This window comes from Lynx rufus, unplaced genomic scaffold, assembly GCF_022079265.1.
Source record: "Lynx rufus isolate CCGP_SWC_20201006 ecotype Redwood Valley unplaced genomic scaffold, mLynRuf1.p SCAF_5, whole genome shotgun sequence".
Taxonomy (NCBI): domain Eukaryota; kingdom Metazoa; phylum Chordata; class Mammalia; order Carnivora; family Felidae; genus Lynx; species Lynx rufus.
The window spans coordinates 51,087,444-51,107,739 of record NW_025814867.1 but is presented as its reverse complement, the minus strand read 5'-3'; the positions used below and the strand labels follow the sequence as shown (position 1 = coordinate 51,107,739).

Here is a 20,296-nt window from a genome sequence, read left to right as displayed (position 1 = left end):
GACTGCGCCACCCAGGCGCCCCTAAAATTACCTTTATGTTATCTATTGTGCTGATTTTCCTGAAGTTTATATCAAGTCATTCATATTTAGTATGCAGGGCTTCAGGGAGAGAAGTCTGTTTTAATTCTCAATGATTCTAAATCAAAAGGATGGGAGAAAATCGGAAACATTGTTTGGAGAGTTGTAGCCAGTCACAAGACATCAGAATTCAACGTTTATTTATTTTTGGGACAGAGAGAGACAGAGCATGAACGGGGGAGGGGCAGAGAGAGAGGGAGACACAGAATCGGAAACAGGCTCCAGGCTCTGAGCCATCAGCCCAGAGCCTGACGCGGGGCTCGAACTCACGGACCGTGAGATCGTGACCTGGCTGAAGTCGGACGCTTAACCGACTGCGCCACCCAGGCGCCCCACAAGACATCAGAATTCAGAATCTAGTCTGGTTTACAGGTAGAACACAAAACCTCAAAGATAGTCAACAGAACTGGAATCTAATATCCACAAAAGTATTACTGAAACAATTTTTCTCTCTGAGGTCACCCTCATTTTCAAAGTTAGCCAAATTAAGACTAACTTGTCTATAAAATAAGTTTGCTTTTATTAAAATTGGCCTTCTTTACATAAGGACAGCAAGTATAGTAATTGATTGTGGTCTTTTAAATCTGCTTTGCTGGAACTTTTCATAAGGAATCTTCAGACTAAAATTTTAATAGACTCTCGAGGCTAAGAAGTCTAGCCAAACACTTGTCATCAAACTTTGCCTATAATACCTATGAATTTGTGTTACTTCCTTTATTCTTGATGTCCCCAAAATGTCCTGAGGTTCTTGTACCTACAATGAAGTGATCTTCCTTACTTACCTTGTAAGGCTGCCGGTTACTCTGTAAGCAAGGTGTCAGGCTGATATTTGCAATAGGCTTTATTAGCTCCATTAAGTCAACTTCAGTTCCTTAAAGCTATTTGGTCATATCTGAGTCTATGCATGTTTCCCTCAAATATGACATCCCCGTCAAAGCCTTGATGATATAGCCCATGTTTCCAATTGTGTCCTGTTACAAGGAGAACAGTCTTACTGAATTCATGCAAATAAATATATTGCCATGAAAATATAAAGTAACAGAGAGTTTCCACATTCTGGGTGGTGGGGGGGGGGATCAGGTAAGGAGAAGATAAAGGTTTCAAATCTGTTTACAAATGTGTAATTTATTGCTGTAAACCCATTAGCTTAAGGGAAAAAAGTTTTCTTAAATCTGGAAATAAAACATTCTTAAAAATCAGCAATGTTTTGGGGCACTGGAGTGGCTCAGTCGGTTAAGCATCCAACTCTTGATTTTGGCTCAGGTCATGATCCCAGAGTCATAGGATAGACCTATCAGTTGGGCTCCACAGTGGGCATGGAGTTGCTTAAGATTCTCTCTCCCTTTCCCTCTACCTCTCCCCCGCTCATGTACGTGCGCGCGCGCTCTCTCTCTCTCTCTCAAAAAAAATCAACAATATTTCTAACCAAAAGTCATAAAAATTATATTACTCCTCTTCATCAGTTTATTCACTCACGTGGAATTATTCTTGTTTTGTTTGAATCCAGTTTTTCCATTAACTCTGGATTTTTTTACTTAAAGATCTTAAAGTTCTCAGAAACCTGTATCCTAGAGTGTTTTTCATGAGTTTCCTTGAAGATGAAGCATTTTTTGTAGCAACACTTGTGAAAGCATTGAATAAAAGTAAAGCTGTTTATAAATGATAAAAGATTTAAAAATGACAGTGGTTAAAAATATGATTAGAATTCACGATGCAGTTAAGATGGAAATTTGGTTACTTCTGTGACACAAAATTCAAGATAATAAGTAGAATTACAAGCGATAGTCTTTTAACACATTAGAGATTTGCAAGACAAAGGCAGGTTTTTTTTTTTAATTTCCACAAAGTACTAGGGTGTCAAGGGACTGACCTGCCTTTTAAAATGGAACTTGCTTCCTATATCAGGGAGATTTATAACTAAAATGGGAGTCAAAATACTTATGCCTTTGAAAAGTCTGTACAAAACATTTTTTACAAAAACGTCTTTCTGAGGTATACAATTTAACCTTGGCCTCTATTAGGCCAAATGTCTCCTAGGAGACATTTTGGTCATCCGTTTGTGTGAGGGGTGGGGGTGTTGTGGGTGACCACTAATCTTCCTAATTCCTCTCTAAATTTGGTAGGAACTTCTGAAAGTGGAAGTAAAAGGGCTATGCTGCTGTCCAGCGGGCATAAATTTTATCGCGTGTATGGTGAAGGTGGGAGTGTCTAGGATACATCTATAAAGGATATTGCATAGAAATGCCTGAAGCTGGCAGAGTCCAATTATGGAGCCCTGAAAAGCAGGAGCAAAGTAGGCCTTACTGTCAGTCTGTTAAGTTTAATAATAAACTGTTAAGTTTATTTCCTGGCTTTTGGCATTTACATGATTAACCTGTATATATTGAACCCAGAAATTAGGCTGGAGTGCTCTGTGTAAATCTTGTGGGGAAAAAGGAAGTTAAAACAGGCAGATGGGGCTGGATTTCAAGAAGGGGAATTTACATTGGATATGGACAATAATTTTTATCTTAAGTTTAATTACTGTTCTTTCATCTTGTCAAAGGAGCTTCAAAGGGTAGCCATCATCCTAATAAGATAATTGAAAACTCTCTGTAAATAATATTTTTCTTTCAAATATAGCCAATTGAAAGGATCCATCGTCTGGCAATGATGAGTAGGATCTTACTAATCTCAACCATGACTCAAACGATTAAGGCTTTTTATGGGAAAACCTAAAGGCAATTCTTCAGGCTTAGACCAGAACCCAAGAGGCATCCTGGGTGAGGGCATAGATTATACATCCCCCATGGTCCAAAATTTTACTCCCAAAATAGACTAAGACAGCACAGGCCTTCATTGCACAGGCAGTTAAGATGGTGTAAAGAAAATAATACCTTTGGTCTCCCACAAAAATGTGAGACATCTCTAGTCACGGACCCACTAATTTGTGACATGGGGCAGGCACTACTGTAATAAGACTTTTCTAGCACTAATGGAGGTTACGAAGACAAGGGTCCCTTATGGGCTGGGACCTCTTATAACATAGAACTCCCGATTGCTGGCAAGGCCAGACAATGAGAGTACTGCTTGTAACTGTGTGTCTCAGAACCTCATTCTACTTGACAGGCCACCACAGTACCCTCTGGTAATTCCATCTTGTGGATGGTGGAGACCGGAGAGAATATTCTCACTGGTCACAAATCTTGTAAATCTTGTGGGGAAAAAGGAAGTTAAAACAGGCAGATGGGGCTGGATTTCAAGAAGGGGAATTTACATTGGATATGGACAATAATTTTTATCTTAAGTTTAATTACTTAAGCCAAGCTCTGAGGACATAAAACAAGACAAAAGGAAAAACCTCATCCGGCTTTTACATAGACGACCCGCAGCAAAGTTTGTCTAAACAGATACAGATGTGATGGTAACTGTGACCTCACCAGTCTGTGACGCCACCTCGAACAACAGGCTGACCGGGACTATGTCTGTGTGCTCTCCTATGGTAATTCATTTTGATGACAAATGACACAAAACACAATGATAAAGAAAAGCTGTGGTCATCTCTGGGTGGAAATCGATGTGCCAAGCCAAGAGAACTCTACCAAATGCACCAGAGCCATTAGAGCCAAGGCACTAGGTTCCACAAATATTTTCTCCTGCTAACTTAGATTTAGGAAGAGAGAGAAAAAGGACTCACATCACTCTCACTTGCATGAGACCTGGCAGGCAGAGATCCAGTTGGCTGATGTGGTGACGGGGATTCTTCCCTCGTGCCAGCTTTTGTCAGATGTCCCATAATCTCTCAGCCGCAGCAGTGTCCAGCCAGCTAAAGTTTATCCTGCTGGCTATGCCAACTGTTGAGGAGGAAGAACGATTCTCTACCTTCAAGGTTCTTCTAGGTGATCTAAGAATTAAATTGACAAGAGACAGATTAACAGGAGAAAAATAGTTTAATTATATGCACAAGGAGGGCTGATATTAAATTTGAGACTCGATGAACTAACCAAAGCAGGCATTTTCATGCTTTATAATCAAAGAATCAATAAATCTGTGAGAAATTGATGAGACAAAGAAAACTTAGGTTCACAAGCTTCAGTTTTAAAGAAATTCTAACAGAATTTGAGCTAGGGTAGTAAATTAGTAAAAGTAACAAGATGTTTACACAGCCTTCTTATCTCTGAATTCCTTATCTGGTGATTAAAATTTATCTTTACATCCTGGTACAGGGAGGGTACTTTTCACATGGGAGATTTATTTCCCGCTTTCTAGAGACAAAGCTGTTGGGAGTGTTATTCTTGTATTGGCTGTTTCCTAAGTGACTTTAATCCAAAATAATATGCTGAAGTGGCACATTTTGGGGGCATTCTGCCATTTGCCCCCACATGTACATTTTATAGGTTAGGGCTTGGATTAAACAGATGCCTTGGACTTACAATGGCCCACACTTGTGACCTGGCCTCTCCCAACACTTGCCCATTCCAGGTCCCTGGCTACCCTGACCTGCTTGTCCCACCCATACCCAGTTCACACCTTGTTAGCTGGCCTTGGGCTGCAGGTGGCCATCCAGGCCCCTGGAGCTCTGGGTGAATCCAATCAACTGAAAAGCCTCAGGGTGGGGGGAGCCCATACTGAGAAAAATTTTCCAAGGCCACAGATTTAAACTGGCAGTAGTCAGTCCCCATTTGGACTGGCTGTCTGATGCTTTCTTGAGCTTCTCTAGCAATCAAGGCTCCTAGATATCTTTTTTTCTTTTTTTTTTAGTTTATTTATTTTTGAGAGAGAGAGAAAAAGTGTGAGTGGGAGAGGAAGCAGGGAGAGAGGGAAAGAGAATCCCAAGAAGGCTTCCACACTGTCAGTGCAGTGCCTGATGTAGGGCTGGAACCCACAAACTGTGAGGTCGTGAAGTCTCTTAGGGGAGGGTTCCTAGACCATCCTGCCTCACCTGCCCTGGCAGGCAGACCAGATCCCCCCAGCTCTGCCCCCAAGGGGAATATGTGCATTTGTGTAGATTAGTGCTTGGAATTAGGCAGATTCCTTGGACATTCAGCATGTACTCCCATGGTCCAACCTCTCCAGATACTCACCCTCTTCTAGGTTCCTGCCTACCCTGACCTGAGCAGCTTGAGAATGTGTAACACACACCCCATCAACTTGACGAGGGCAGCCATGGCCTTCCAGGCCAGCAGAACTAGGGTGGGTCTGAACCACTTGTATCGCCATCAGCGCAGAGGGTGTCCACCTCCCCAAATTCTGAGATGGTAGCTTTTAACTGGTGACAGTCCCCATTTGGACTGGCTGCTTGATGGGGTCCTGAGTTTACAAGTCTTCCAGGTGTCTCATACTGGGGAGACCCTGGCCTGTGGGCCCAGCCCCACATTGACAAGGCCATCCACTTTCGTCCAGCTGGCCATAGGCGACAGAGCTGCAGTCCAGGTGCCTGAAGCTCTGGAAACACCACAGCTACCTGCCTGGCCTCATGGTGGAGGGAGTCCACATCAGGAAAACCTTTCTGAGGCAGATTTAAACCGGTAACAGTCAGTTGCCATGTGTACTGGCTGCCTGATGGGGTCCTGGAGCTCCCCAGCAATGAGGGCTCCCAAGTATCTCTCTTCTTGGAGTATACCCCAACCACCCTGTGTGGACTCACCCTGGTCAGGCAGTCCAGGTTCCTCCAGCCCTGCTTTCAGGGGGAATATGCACATTTGTGAAAATCAGCACTTGGAATTAGATGCAAGGAGCCTGCTCCTGGGACCCAGCCACTTCCTGCAGCTGCCCTGGTTCAGGTCCCTGGCTCCCCCAACCTGTGCCACCCATGCACGCACAGTGTACGCTCTGTCAGATGGCCTTTGCCTACCGAAGCCCTCTGAGCCTGTTGGATTCAGGCTGTCCTTCAAAACCTGCCTAGCCTCCAGGGTGGAGAGTGCCCATTCCTTATGTCTTTCTGAGGCTGCAGCTTTAATCTGGTGACAGCACCATCGGACTGAATACCTGATTGGTCCCTGTCTCCAGCCCTTTAAAGTTCCCAGGTGTCTGTTATTAAAGGGTACCTTGACCATTCTTCTCTATGCAGCCCTGGTAAGGCAGCACAGATTCTTCCAGTTCTGTCTTTGGGGGGAATATGCACCTTTGTATAGGTGAAGGCTTGGAATTAGGTAGATTCCAGGTACTGCCAATATCCCCCTCCTGCAAACCGGCCTGTTCCAGGACCCTAGCAACCCTGACCTGCTGAGGTTGTGCATGCTCAGATCACACCCTAGAAGCATGCATTGGGCTATAAGGGGCACTCCAGGCCATGCAGCTCAGCAGGACCCCAACCCCCAGAATGAATGGCCTTTGGGTGTAGAAAGCCCACAAACCAGTATTTTTGAGGCTTCTTTTTAAACTGGGGACTGTCAATACCCACTTGGATGGCTGACTGATGGTGTCCCAGGCTTCTCCATCAATTAAGCCTCCTGGGTGTCTCTTATTGGAGGGTACCCAGACCATCCTGTGCAGGCCCACCCTGGCAAGGCAGTCCAGATTCCTCTAGCTCTGCCCTAAGGGAGAATATGCACATTTGTGTAAGCTAAACTTACAATGAGGTAGATGCCTTGAAACCCCAACAGACAGATCCTGTGTCTCTCCAGAAACTTGCCCTGTTCCAGGTCCCTGGCTTCCCAAATCTGTGCTGCTTGCACATGTGTAGTAACACACCCTGTCAACCTGCTGAGGCCAGTCAGGGTCCTCCAGGCTGGCAGAGCTTGGGTTAGTCTCCCAAACCAGTAGAGTCTTCAGAGTGGAGGGAGCCAACCTCCCAGAAATCTTTGTGCGATGGCAGCCCTGTCATAGGGCTCCAGGGTGGCTCAGTCAGTTAAGCATCCAGCTTTGGCTGAGGTCACAATCTCACGGTTCGTGGGTTTGAGCCCTGCGTCGGGCTCCGTGCTGACAGCTCTGAGCCTGGAGCCTGCTTCAGATTCTGTCTCTCCCTCTCTCTGCCCCTCCTCCATTCACACTCTGTCTCTCTCTTTCAAAAAAAAAATAAACATTAAAAAAAAATTAAACTGTCAACAGTCAGAACCCTTTTGGATGGGCTGCTCAATGGGGTCTTAGGTTTACCAGGAATCAAGGCTTACAGATATCTCTTACCAGAGGATACCACAGCAGCACAACAGGCCCCATCTTGGCAAGTCAGTCCAGACTCCTCCAGCTGTACCTTTGGGTGGAATATGTATGCATGTTTGAATAGGTTAGGGTTTGGAATTATTAAGCTGATCCCCGTACCCCCAACAGCTTGATCTTATGACCGAGCCTCTCCAGACACTTGCCCTATCACTGGTCTCTGACCTGCAAAGCTTGCACATGCAGAGTAGGCACCTCATCAGCCCACCAAGGGCAGCTGGTGCCCTCCAGGCCAGTGGAGTTGGTTGGTCCCAACCACCCGCATAGCCTCCTGGGCAGAGGAATCCCACCCCTGAAATTCTGAGGTGACAGCTTTAAACTGGCTTTAAACAGTCAGTACCAGCGTCAGATGGGGCCCCTGGCTGCTCCAGCAATCAAGGCTTTCAGGTACCTCTTATTAGAGGAGATCCTGGTCAGTCATCCTGGCCCCATTCTAGCAAGGCAGCCCACTTTCCTCCCACTCTGCCTTTAGGGGGAATATGCTTATTTCTTTAAAGTAAGACTTGGAATTAAGCAGATTCCAGGTACCCCAACTAGCTTGCTCCTGTTACCCAGCTTCTCCTTACAGTTGCCCTATTACAAGCCCCTGGCTACTTGGACCTGCACAGCCTACATATGTACAATCTGTACCTCCTCAGCTGGCCCTTGGCTGAAGGGGGCACTCCAGGCCCCTGGTGCTCCAGGAGGACCCCCAACCACCTGCATTGCCTTGGGGTGGAGGGAGCCCACACTAGAAAAATCTTTCTGAGGCAGTAGATTTAAACTGATGACAATCGGTCTCCATGTGGACTGGCTGCCTGGTGGGGTCCTGGGGTTCCCCATCAAGCAAGTCTCCCAGATATCTCTTCTCGGAGTATACACCAACCATCTTGTGTGGACTCACCCTAGCAAAGCAGTCCAGATTCCTCCAGCTCTGCCTTCAGGGGACACATGAACATTTGTGAAAATTAGCACTTGGAATTAGAAGCAAGTACCCCCAGTAACCTGCTCCTGGGACCCAGCCTCTCCCTACAGCTGTCATGTTTTATGTCCCTGTCTCCCCTGCCCTGTGCTACGTATAAACATGCAGTCTGTACTTTGTCAGCTGGCCTTTGGGTGCCCAGGCCCCCTAGGTCTGTTGGGCTTAGGCCTTTCTCCAAAACCTTCACAAGCTCCAATGTGGAGAGTGCACACTCCTTATAAATCTTCTGAGGCTGCAGATTTAATTGGCAACAGATAGTCCCCATTTGGAATGGATTGCCCGATGTAATCCTAGGCTTCTCCAGGTGTTACCTGGATCCAGGGATCCAAGGCTCCCAGGTGTTTCTTCTTAGAGAGTACCCTAACTATCCTGGGCTGACCCACTTTGGCAGGTCTGTCCAAATCCCTCCAGCTCTGCCCTCAGGTGGAATATGAGCATTTGTGTAGGTGAATGCTTTGAATTAGGCAGATGTCAGGAACCCCCAATGCTTCTCCCTGTGAACAGGCGCTTCAGGATATTGTCCTGGCCACCCTGACCTGCACGGACGATGAATGTGCCGTCTGCACACTGTTAGCATTTGCAGGGGCACTCCAGGTCCATGGAGCTCTGGTAGGACATCAACCGCCTGAGTGGTCTCAGGGTGTAGGGAGCCCACCAGCCGAAAGTATTTCTGAGGCTCCATTTTACATTGAGGACTGTCAGTACACATTTGGGTGTACCTGACCATCCCGTGCATCCCCACCCTGGTAAGGTCATCTAGATTCCTCCAGTTCTACCCCCAGTTGAACAGGCAGATTTGTCTATGTTAGAGCCTGGAATTAGGGAGATATGTTATAGCCCCTATAGCCTGCACCTGTTATCTGGCTTCCGCATACACTTGTCCCTGGCTACCTGCACGGCCCATGCATGTGCAGTATGCACCTGTCAGCCTGCCCAGGCAGCCAGTGCCCATCAGGCCTAGGATTTCACGCCAATTCCCCAATCACCTACATAGCATTTTGGGTGGATGTAGCTCACCACCAAAAATCTTTCTGAGGAAGCAGCTTTAAACTGGCTACAGTCAGCCCACATGGCCTGGCTGCATGATGGGGTTGGAGGCTTCTGCAGCAATCAAGAACCCTAAGTGCCTCTTATTGAAGGATATCTTCACGGATCAGAGTAGCCAGGAACAGGTCAATGTCAGGTGAGGCCCAGGCAGGGGAGGGGACTATTGGAGGTAACTGATCTGCCTAATCCCAAGCCTTCTGGTACACAAATGCACATATTCACCTGAAGGCAGAGCTGAGTGAATCTGGACTGCTTTGCAAGGTCTACATTGGTTTGGCTCACCAACGTATCCTCCAAAGAGAGACACCTGGGAGCCCGACTACAGCACAAGCCCAGGACCACATCTGGCAAGCAGTCCACAAGGAGACTGGCAGTCTCCCATTTCAGCTAACACCTTAGAGTGATTTTGGGGGGTGGAGGGTGGGCTTCCTCCACTTTTTGCAATGCAGGTAGTAAGGGATGGGCCCAAGCTCCAAAGGCCTGGAGGGCCTTTCTGCCCAAGGGCAGCTGTCAGTGTGTGTGCTGTGTATGTGCCAGACTCACATGTGCCTGTGGCCAGGGTCCTGGAAAAGGGTAAGGGTTGGGAGAGGTTCTCACACAGGAGAACTGAGAACTGAGAGGAGAACCCCCACAGGTTCTTTGGGGGTAGAAAAAACTTTAGCCTAATTGCAAGGCCTACCTACCATTGTATACAATTCTCCCCCTCCAAGGCAGAGCTGGAAGTTTTTCAACTTCCTTGCCAGGAAGGAGCCAGGCAGGCAGGGCAGGGTATCCTCCATTAAGAAACACCTGGAAGCACTAGTCTCCATTGAAGCCTCAAGTAAGGAAGCAAATCCATAGAAACACTGTTAGCCATTTCCAGTTGCCATCTCAGAGTGATTTTCAGGAGGTGGGCTCCCACTACACCAGAGGCTATGCAGGTGGTTGGGGCCTGGCCAGAGTTCCACGGGCTTCAGTGCTGAGTCTGCCCAAGAGTGCAAAAAAGTGCATGCAAACAAAGTAAGCATGCACAGGTGAGATGGGTCAGGGTGGCCAAGGACCTAAACAGGGCAAGGCATCTGGAGAGGCCAGGTCACTGGAGTAGGCCCTGGGGGTTATAAAGCATCTACCTAATCCAAGCCATAATCTACACAAATGTGCCTATTCCCACTGATGGCAGAGCCTGAGTAATCTGGGTTGTCTTGCCAGGGACGGAATGTGTGGTCTCCAAGAAGAGACACCTGGAAGTCTTGATTGCCGCCCGAAGCCTGGGATTCCAGCAGACAGTAGGTCCACATGGGGTCCCCAGTCACCCATTTCAGTGGTTGTCTCAGAATGGTTTTCAGGGGGAGGTCTCCCTCCATTCCTGAAGATGTGCAGTTGGTTAAGTGTAGGCCCTAGCTCCACAGGCCTAGAGGGTTCTGGCTACCCAAGGATGGATGACAGGGGACGCACTGCCCATGTGCATGTCACACAAGTCAGGGTGGCCAGGAACCTGGAACAGGGTGAGGCCAGATCACAGAAGCAGTCTTTTTTCTAGTACCTGGCATCTGTCTAATTCCAAGCCTTATTTTACACAAATGTGCATATTTCTCCTGAAGGCAGAGGTGGAGGAAAGTGCACGAACCTGCCAGCATGGAACAGCCAGAACTGTTGGGTACCGTCCAAGAATAGACACCTGGGAGCGTTGATGGCTGACTAAGACCAGGACCACATCAGGCAGTCAATCCAAATGCAGACTGCTCGTCATTGGTTTAAAGCTACTACCGCAGAAAGATTTTTGAGGAGTGGGCACTTTCCATCCTGGAGGCTATGCAGGTTTCGGAGACCAGCCTGAGCCCAATAGGCCTGGAGGATGCTAACAACCGAAGGCCAGCTGAGAGAGTGCAGTCTGCACATTTGTGGGCAGCGCGGGTTAGGGTAGCTAGGGACCAGAAACAGGGCATGTCTCTGGAGAGGCCGGGTCACAGGAGCAGACTTTTGGGGGTACAAGGCATCTGCTTAATTCCAAGTGCTAACCTACAAAAATGCACATATAGACTTACCTCAGAGATATTGTGGGTTTTGTTTGCAGACCACTGTAATAAAGCAAATATTGCAACAAAGTGAGTCAAATGAATTTTTTGGTTTCTCAGTGCATGTAAGTTATGTTTACACTATAGTCCCTTAAGTGTGTAATAACATTATCTCTTAAAAAAAATAATGTACATACCTTAATTAAAAAACACAGTACTTTATTGCTAGGGGCTCAATTGGTTAAGTTTCCAACTCTTGATTTCAGCTCAGGTCATGATCTCACAGTTCGTGAGTTCCAGCCCCACGTCAGGTTCTGCACTGACAGCACCTGGCCTGCTTGGGAGTCAGTCTCTCTCTCTCTCTCTCAAAATAAATAAAAAACTTAAAAAATATTTTATTGCTAAAAAATGCTTATCATCACCTGAGCTTTCAGCAATTACTAATTGCTGATCTCAGATCACCATGACAAATAAGGAAAAAGTTGGAAATACTGAATTGCCAAAACGTGACACAGAGACATGAAATAAGCGACTGTTGGAAAAAATGGCACTGATAGACTTGTTCAAGGCAGGGTTGCCACAAAACTTCAATTTGTAAAACAAAACAAAACAAAACAAAAAAAACAACCCAGTATCTGTGAGGCACGATAAGATGAATCACACAAAACGAGCACACGCACTTTCTGAATTTGGGTAGACTTATGACTCCTTCGACCAATAGTTTACAGCAGACACAATAGTGAGGCTGAGTCATAAAAGGCAATGCAGCACTGGCCTTATGCACTAGAACACTTGAGGCTGGAGCCCTGAACTGCCACATAAGGTCTAATTACCCAGACGACACTAGCTGTAAGGAAGCCAACCCACACAAAGTAGCCAAGAGTAGTTGTTCCTAGTCTTTGAGCCAGACCAGCCCAAGGGACTCCTCAGAGAAGAATCAACCATGCTGTGCTTGGATGGAATTTCTGAGCCACAAAATCTATGAACATAATAAAATGGTTGTTTCTAAGATGCCAAATTTAGGTCAGTTTGTTATGCAGAAAAAGTAACTGCAATGGAATATGAGGGTCAAAGACATATGGGTATGAATGGACAGATTCATTATCCAAATATATTCCAATCATCTGCAGAATGGAAGTTCACAATACTTTGGAATAAAGTTTTTCCAAATAATCTAAAGAAATTTTTGTACATACATGTTGTCCCACTTGAGAGATTCAGAACATGTAAAGCCTAGTCCCTTTAGTTCATGCTTTCTGTTCAAACTACTTGTTAGTTGTGTGAGCCTCTATCTTAGCTCTAAGATAGAATAAAGTCAGTAAACCTTGCTCTTTTTTTCCTAAAGTTTATTTATTTATTTTGAGAAAGAGGGGGAGAGAGGGCATGTGCACATGGAGGAGGGGCAGAACGAGAGGGAGAGAGAGAGAACCCCAACCAGCTCCAGGAGGACAGCACCCACTGTGGGGCTCGATGTCACAACTGTGAGATCATGACCTGAGCCAAGATCGAGTCGGATGCTTAAATGACTGAGCCACCCAGGTGCCCCTAAACCTTGCTCTTTGAGCCCCCATTTCAAATTGTATCTCATGAATGACGTTAGTAAAAGACATCCTCAATTTTCCAATAAAAGAATTGATTAGCCTAACTTCTCAGGTGATTATATTAATTCATGTCTCTATTTTATAGTTCTAGCAGTAAAAATGTCAACACTATTGCTGACATTTTAAACACTAATACAGACATTATTTTTATTTGTATTTTAAAGCCACAAAACCCCAACACAAAAAGCCACGAAGCCACAAAAAAAACCCAACAATGCTCCTGCTTTATATTTTGTCTTTAAAATAGTGTATATAGTAAGGATAATAATAAAGTCCTATAAATATATAAAAAGTTTTTTGGAATAAGCAAGTTTTGTGTTTCTACCATCCTGGGATCCAGGTTTCTAATTTTATGATAAATGTAAGATATAAAAGATATAAAAATATATAAAAGATAAAAATCACTACTCTCGAAGGTAGAATTTTTTTGGGGGGGGGAAGAATAACATAAAATAACAGTGCTTCTGTGAATTGCAAACTTCAGGATACACATATAACATTACACAGACATTATGGGAATAATTTATCCTAATATAAATGTTTGGATTAAATATCACAGATCATATTTTTTCTGTTTTCATTCTTCATTGAAATCAACAATTTTTTTTAATTCTCTTTATTTTTTCACCCCAGTGTTACTGAGATATAACTGACATATAATATTATGTAAGCTTAAGGCACACAATGTGATGATTTGATAAACACATACATTATGAAACATTGACCACAACAAAGGTAGTCAACACATCCCTCCCCTCACATAATTACCACTTTGTTTTTGTTGTCATTATGTTGAGAACATTTAATATCTGCTCTGTTACTGGGAAAACTAGATAACTGCATGCAGAAAAATGAAATTGGACCCTTATCTTACACCACTCATAAAAATGAACTCAAATGGATTAAAGACTTAAACCTAAGACCTGTAACCATAAAGGGAACAGCAAAAAACTCCTTGACATTGGTCTTGCAGCAATTTTCTGGATATGACACCAAAAGTACAAGCACCAAAAGCAAAAATCAATAGGAGCACCTGGGTGGCTCAGTCTGTTAAGTGTCCGACTTTGGCTCAGGTCATGATCTCATACTTTGTGAGTTCGAGCCCCGCGTTGGGCTCTGCACTGACAGCTCGAAGCCTGGAGCCTACTTCAGATTCTGTGTCTCCCCCTGTCTCTACCCCTCCCCTGCTCATGCTGTGTGTCTGTCTCTCAGTAATAAATAAACATTAAAAAAATTTTTTTTAAAAAGCAAAAATCAATAAACAGGACCACATCAAACTAAAAAAACCACACAGCAAAAGAAACTACTAACAAAATTAAAAGGCAACCTACAGAATGGGAGAAAATATTTGCAAATTATATATCTAATAAGGGGATAATTTTCAAAATATATAAAGAACTCAACTCAATAGCATAAAACAAAACAAAAACCTGATTAAAAAATAGGCAGAGAAATTGAAGTCTTCCAAAGATGACATACAAATGGGCAACTAGCATATGAAAAGGTGCTCCCATCACTAATCATCAGGGAAATGCAAATCAAAACCATGAGATATCACCTCATACATGTTGGAATGGCTATTATCAAAAAGACGACAGGGGCGCCTGGGTGGCGCAGTCGGTTAAGCGTCCGACTTCAGCCAGGTCACGATCTCGCGGTCTGTGAGTTCGAGCCCCGCGTCAGGCTCTGGGCTGATGGCTCAGAGCCTGGAGCCTGTTTCCGATTCTGTGTCTCCCTCTCTCTCTGCCCCTCCCCCGTTCATGCTCTGTCTCTCTCTGTCCCAAAAATAAATAAACGTTGAAAAAAAAAAAAAAGACGACAGACAAGTATTGGTGAAGTTGTGGAGGAAAAGGAATCCTTGTGCATTGTTGGTAGGAATGTAAATTGGTACAGCCACTATGAAAAATAGTACAGAGAAGTTCCTCAAAAAATTAAAAACAGTACTACCAAATGATCCAGCAATCCCACTTCTGAATCCAAAGGAATTAAAATCAGGATTTCATAGAGATATCTGCACTCCCATGTTTACTGCAGTGTTACTTGCAATAGCCAAGATATGGAAACCATGTAGGCATCCATCAATGGATGTATATAACAAAAATATGGTGTATACATATAATGTAATATTATTCAGTCATGAGAAAAAAGGAAATTCTGCCATTTGAGACAACTTGGATGAACTTTGAGGGCATTATGCTAAGCGAAATAAGCCAGTGTATGATCTCACTTATATGTGGGATCTAAAAAGCCAAACTCAGAGAAACAGTAGTGGTTACCAAAGGCTGGTGGAAGGAGGCAGGGAATGGGGAGATAACTGGTCAGAGGATACAAACTTCCAATTATAAGAGGAATAAGTTCTGGGATGTAATGTACATCCTGGTGAATATGGAATAGTATTTGTCTGTTTCACTTAGGTTAATGCACTCGAGTTTCCAATTTTTTTTAAGATTACTTATTCATTTTGAGAGAGAGCTTGCAAGCAGGGGAGGGGCAGAGAGAGGGGGAAAGAATCCCAAGCAGGCTCCATGTGGAGCCTGACTCAGGGCTCGAACTCAACAATCTAAGCCAAAATCAAGAGTCAGATGTTTAACCGACTGAGCCACCCAGGTGCCTCTCCAATTATTTTTAAATTATGGAATACATGGGGCGCCTGGGTGGCGCAGTCGGTTAAGCGTCCGACTTCAGCCAGGTCACGATCTCGCGGTCCGTGAGTTCGAGCCCCGCGTCAGGCTCTGGGCTGATGGCTCAGAGCCTGGAGCCTGTTTCCGATTCTGTGTCTCCCTCTCTCTCTGCCCCTCCCCCGTTCATGCTCTGTCTCTCTCTGTCCCAAAAATAAATAAACGTTGAAAAAAAAATTATGGAATACAGAACAGTGTATTTTCTTTCAATATAGGGAAATAACACATAAATCAAACTTCAGGACTACCGTCAAATCAATATATAAAATATGTTTCCAATCAACTTCTGCAAGTTACTGTTGACCAAGCAGAGTAAGACAAACACCAAAGAAGTAAATTGCTAATAAGACAACATACTTCACTCAGTTGGTATATTTTAGTGAATTCTATTATTCGTTCAAAGTTAGATAATATTACTAGATATGTTCACCCAGAAACTAGAAAATGGAAAAAAACAGCAGTTCTGTCTCATTGTAGGTCTGTAAGGTAGGCAAGAGACTCTGTGCTTTAGGTTCCCCACGTGTAGAAGAAGGATAACAACATCCACTGGCAGAACTGGAAACAGGTGCCACCATACTGAGAAGCCTATAGGGTGGCCATGTAGTCTGGAAACACTGATATATTATTTCATTATTTATGAAATAGATCAACAGAACTCCTAGGATTACTTTTTCTGGGGCAGCTAAAGCTGCTAAAGCTACAGGTTTATTCTGTGAAAGACACAAATCATCTAAGGAAATGCATTACTGAAGCACTTGCAGGGACTGATTGGAAACGATGTATTTCTTTCATAGAACCTACAGTTGTGTCATTTTGAATTGAGTAGAGCACCCCTCTGTTTATATATTTTTTTCTCCTGTTTGATTCCAAACAGTGCACCACAGTACTCCCTCCCCTCTCTCCTACCTCTCCTTCTCTTTTCTTCACTGCAGGCACATACACACACACACACACACACACACGCTCTCCTACTTTCACTGTACTGCTATGAATGAAAAAAAGCTATGAGGCAGCTTTTACCAGAGGAAGTTTTATATCTATCCATATACAAACTTACCTGCACCCCCAAAAACCTCCCTTAACACAAAAAAATAAACTTTAAAAATCCTTCTACTTCCTTTTATAGGTATTTAAAAAAAATTTTGAAAGAGAGAGAGTGCAAGCAGAGGAGTGGCAGAGAGAGAGCGAGACACAGAATCCAAAGCAGGCTCTGAGCTGTCAGCACAGAGGCCAGGTGGGCTCAAACTCACTAACTGGGAGATCATGACCTGAGCCAAAGTCGGAGGGAGGGCTCAACCAACCGAGCCACCCAGGTGCCCCCACTTTTACAGGTATTTTTTTAAAAAGAGGTATTCAAAGGAAAGGAAAGGCTGATTCAACTATCAAGAAAACAGAATAAGTTAAACAGAGAAAGCAAAAGGGAGGAGAGGGCAAGAACCAGAATCATGGAAAAGGGGAAAAGACCAGTGAGGGAGGAAGCCAAGAAAAGTGGCAATAGATGCCCAGGTCCAGCAGCGGGTTCTAAAGGCAGCTTTAGTCAAACTGGGAAGAGTATTGGCGTTGTGAAAGCAGTGGCCTGAATTCCATCCCTATTGAGCAAGTCACACAAATCTCTGTGTCTATTTCACTATCCCTAAACAAAACCTTCACCCCTTGCAAGTTTAAATTCTTTTTACTTGTATTACACCCTGATTTTCATTTTGGCTTTAAACAGATTACAAAACGATTAGATACTCCTGGAAGCTCTTTAACCGTTTTTTATACCCACGCTTTCTTGATGACACTCCTGGATAATTCAAATGGAAACTAAATTTAAATTAAAATACATTAATTTCATTAACCCAGACTAGGTACTGCTTATCCCAGCTTCCAATAAACAAAGTTACGATTTTATGGATGTCACTTTCTGCCAATTTACACACCAAGAGAACACATAAAAACAACAAGCAAAAAGCCTCCAAATAAATCCAAATAACAACACATTTTGCAGCTTACTTCTAACAGAACTCTCAGCTTGGAAGGAGCTGGAACTAGGGTGAGGGCCGTTTTCTCCCTTATTAGGAAACGGGAACAGTTTAAAGACTCAATCTAAAGTCTTAGGAAATTACAAGAGGTTTCCTTTACAAAACAAGTTCAGGTTGGGGGAGGAGCAGGCAACCAGCCCATCCGGCCCGCCCCTCACTTAGCACTATATCGACTGAGAGGATTCTGCTGCTGACGTCACAAGAGACCGGCGCCGCGGGAGGACGAGAGGAGGAGACCGGCTACGTCACGGCCGCTCAGGCGCGGAAGTCGGCGCGCCGAAGGCCCACAAGTTAGATCCGGCAGCTGGCGGAGGGAGCCGCTCAACCTCAGGCACAAGAAAGCGTTGCGCGTGCGCGGGTTCCCTGGGTTTGCAGTTGTTTTGGGGAGTGTGCGGTCCTTCCCGTCTGCCCCCGGAGCCGGGCAGGCCCCGGCCTTCCTAGAAATGACGGAGTGGGCGCGCGCTTTCCTCTTGACAGTTGTGAAATAATTTCTCGCCTGGAGCCTACGTCAGCCCAGCCAGGCCTTGCATGGGTTCAGCGGCAGAGCTGGGCGCGATTGTCCCTGGGCGGACCGTGAGGCTCAGCGGGGCCTGAGAGCCTGGGGTGGTGGGTTGTTTGTCTGACGCCCTGTGGGTGCTGAGCTTTCTCCGAGCTCGAGCTCGTAGCAAGGGGAAAAGGACTTTCCGATTGACCAGTCCACTTCAGTCACTAACCCCCACGGTAGAGCCCTTTGGGAAACCTGCCTGTCCTCCAGAATCGGGAAGGCGGGCTCTTTAGCAGTTGGCGGAGGGAGTTCTCTCCAGAGTCATATGTAAAAAAATTGTAAATGTAATATTTAACTGTTTAATTAAATTCATTTATCCCAAAGCACGCAGAATGTTACAAGGTTCGGTATTGAGAAGCACGAACAAAGGTCAAATAATATTGTGGCCTTCAGGGTCTATAGATCCAAAACTGAGCCCAAAAGAATCTCATGACTCACCAAACCAATGCCTAAAACAGTTCATCTCCAGAACCAGCTTTTAAATTTGAGGCCGATAGTCTGCATGAATGTACAATACATACTTGAACGAATGTATGTATAAGACTATTTCTCTTATGTTTCTATTCTGAAAAGTATACACTAGAGATTCTTAAATGTAAAGGCAAAGCATTTAGCAATCCAGACTATATGTACCGATCCGCACTTCCCACCTTAAGGAGTAAGTGGGTCGTTTTTGAGATTCCAGTGAGATGTATGCAAACACTCATAAAGCAATTATGTGTCAACTGTAAGCGCTCTCAGGATGTAGGATTTAAATACCTTTGAATTGTTTCCTGACTTGTGAATAGAAAAATCTTGTTCCGTAGTAGATTTAAGGTGTGGCAGATGAGCAACATCAGATCTGCAAGTGTGTTTGTCACTGTCAGTATGAGGAAGCATTTCTCGGAGCTAAAACTAGACTAGGTGTCCAATGGAGTTAAATGTCACAATGTACATAATTTAAATCAATCTAAATAACATTTTCTCTAAAACACATTGTGGTGGGCCTGGAGAAGGCTTGTTCTTTTAGTTACATAGTAAGGTGTCATGAACTGTTTTCACTGTAAGAACAAATGTTACACCTGTCCTGGAAAACCAGCTTTACAATACAATCTTCTTATGCTGTCACGAAAAGAACGCTGGATTGGATATCAGAAAAACCAAAGTTCTAATCTCACTTCTGACATTTGATAGTAAAATCTCGGTCAAGTCATTGCCTATCTCTGAACTTCCTCTTCCTCACTTTTAATGTGGTCTATGTCATTCTCCCAAATTCTCCTGTGGTATTTTGCTCTGTTTTACTCTGGTCAGTCTCACTACTGTGTGGTCGTAGCACCTAGGATGACATAGTTTAGTGGGTAGTAACTAGAAATTTGTTGAAATAATCCTTTCCAACTCTGTAAGGTTTCAACTGGGCCATTTTTCTTCTTTGAAACAATGTACAAAAGATATTGAGAGTGTTATTTATTGCCAAAGAATCATACCACAGGTTATTAAAAGGTGTAAAGGTATAATGGATAAATCTGGTGGACGCCACCTTAACTAAACCATCAAAATTAAGTAAAAATTGGACAATAACTGGACATCATAAGACCCTTGCTCTTAAACTTGGAGATACAACATCATCTATGGAGTGTTTGTGGGAAGATGTTCACCCTGAATCTAATCACAATCTAATCACAATCAGACAAATCCAAATTAAGGGACATGCTGTAAAACCACTAACTTGGAATCATGAAAAATATAAAAGAAAAAAGCCTAGGGAATTGTTATAGACTAAAGAGACAGGACAAATATATGTAGGGAAGTTGATGTGAAGCTCATTTATTTTTGTTATAATGTCCAAAATGGCTGAAGTGTTACTTCTTGTTCCTGCTGAGAAAATGAATTCAGTGAGTAGGGTGCTTCAGAAAAGAAGATTCTTAATATTCCTAAAAGTTTCTACAGTGAAAGTCTGCTTATACTGACTGCTTATTAGAAAACACAAGTAAATAGAGTCTGCTACTTCATTGTTCAAAATAAAATAACAACTCTCACTTCTTCAAAGGAAAACACTTTAAAATGTCATTTTCAGGGACTTGCTAGGTCCTTTCTATGTTTAATTGCCTAGCCCCAACCAGAGGGAAAGAAAGAGAATAATAAATATGAAACTGCTAGAAAAACCTGAGGAAGTAAATGTTCTTAATATTAGTTTCTGAGTTATAGCTCTTCATTTTCTTGAGGTAATCACCGCTGTTAAATAAAAATTCAACA

At 44.0% G+C, this 20,296-nt stretch overlaps 1 long non-coding RNA gene across 5 annotated transcripts in view; it reads right to left on the bottom strand.

The window, feature by feature from the left end:
• LOC124526823 (uncharacterized) overlaps positions 1-17,696 on the bottom strand; it is a 34,989-nt gene extending 17,293 nt beyond the window's left edge. For 2 of the 5 annotated variants that reach the window (XR_006965748.1, XR_006965749.1), the window contains exons 1-6: positions 17,492-17,696; positions 11,248-11,280; positions 7,183-7,249; positions 3,755-3,961; positions 861-1,049; positions 32-136 (exon numbers count right to left, since the gene is read on the bottom strand). This is a non-coding gene — a long non-coding RNA (uncharacterized LOC124526823). The remainder of the gene's footprint in view (positions 1-31; positions 137-860; positions 1,050-3,754; positions 3,962-7,182; positions 7,250-11,247; positions 11,281-17,491) is intronic. The other 3 variants (XR_006965750.1, XR_006965746.1, XR_006965747.1) reach the window with 3 other exon arrangements.
• Positions 17,697-20,296: the final 2,600 nt, after the last annotated feature.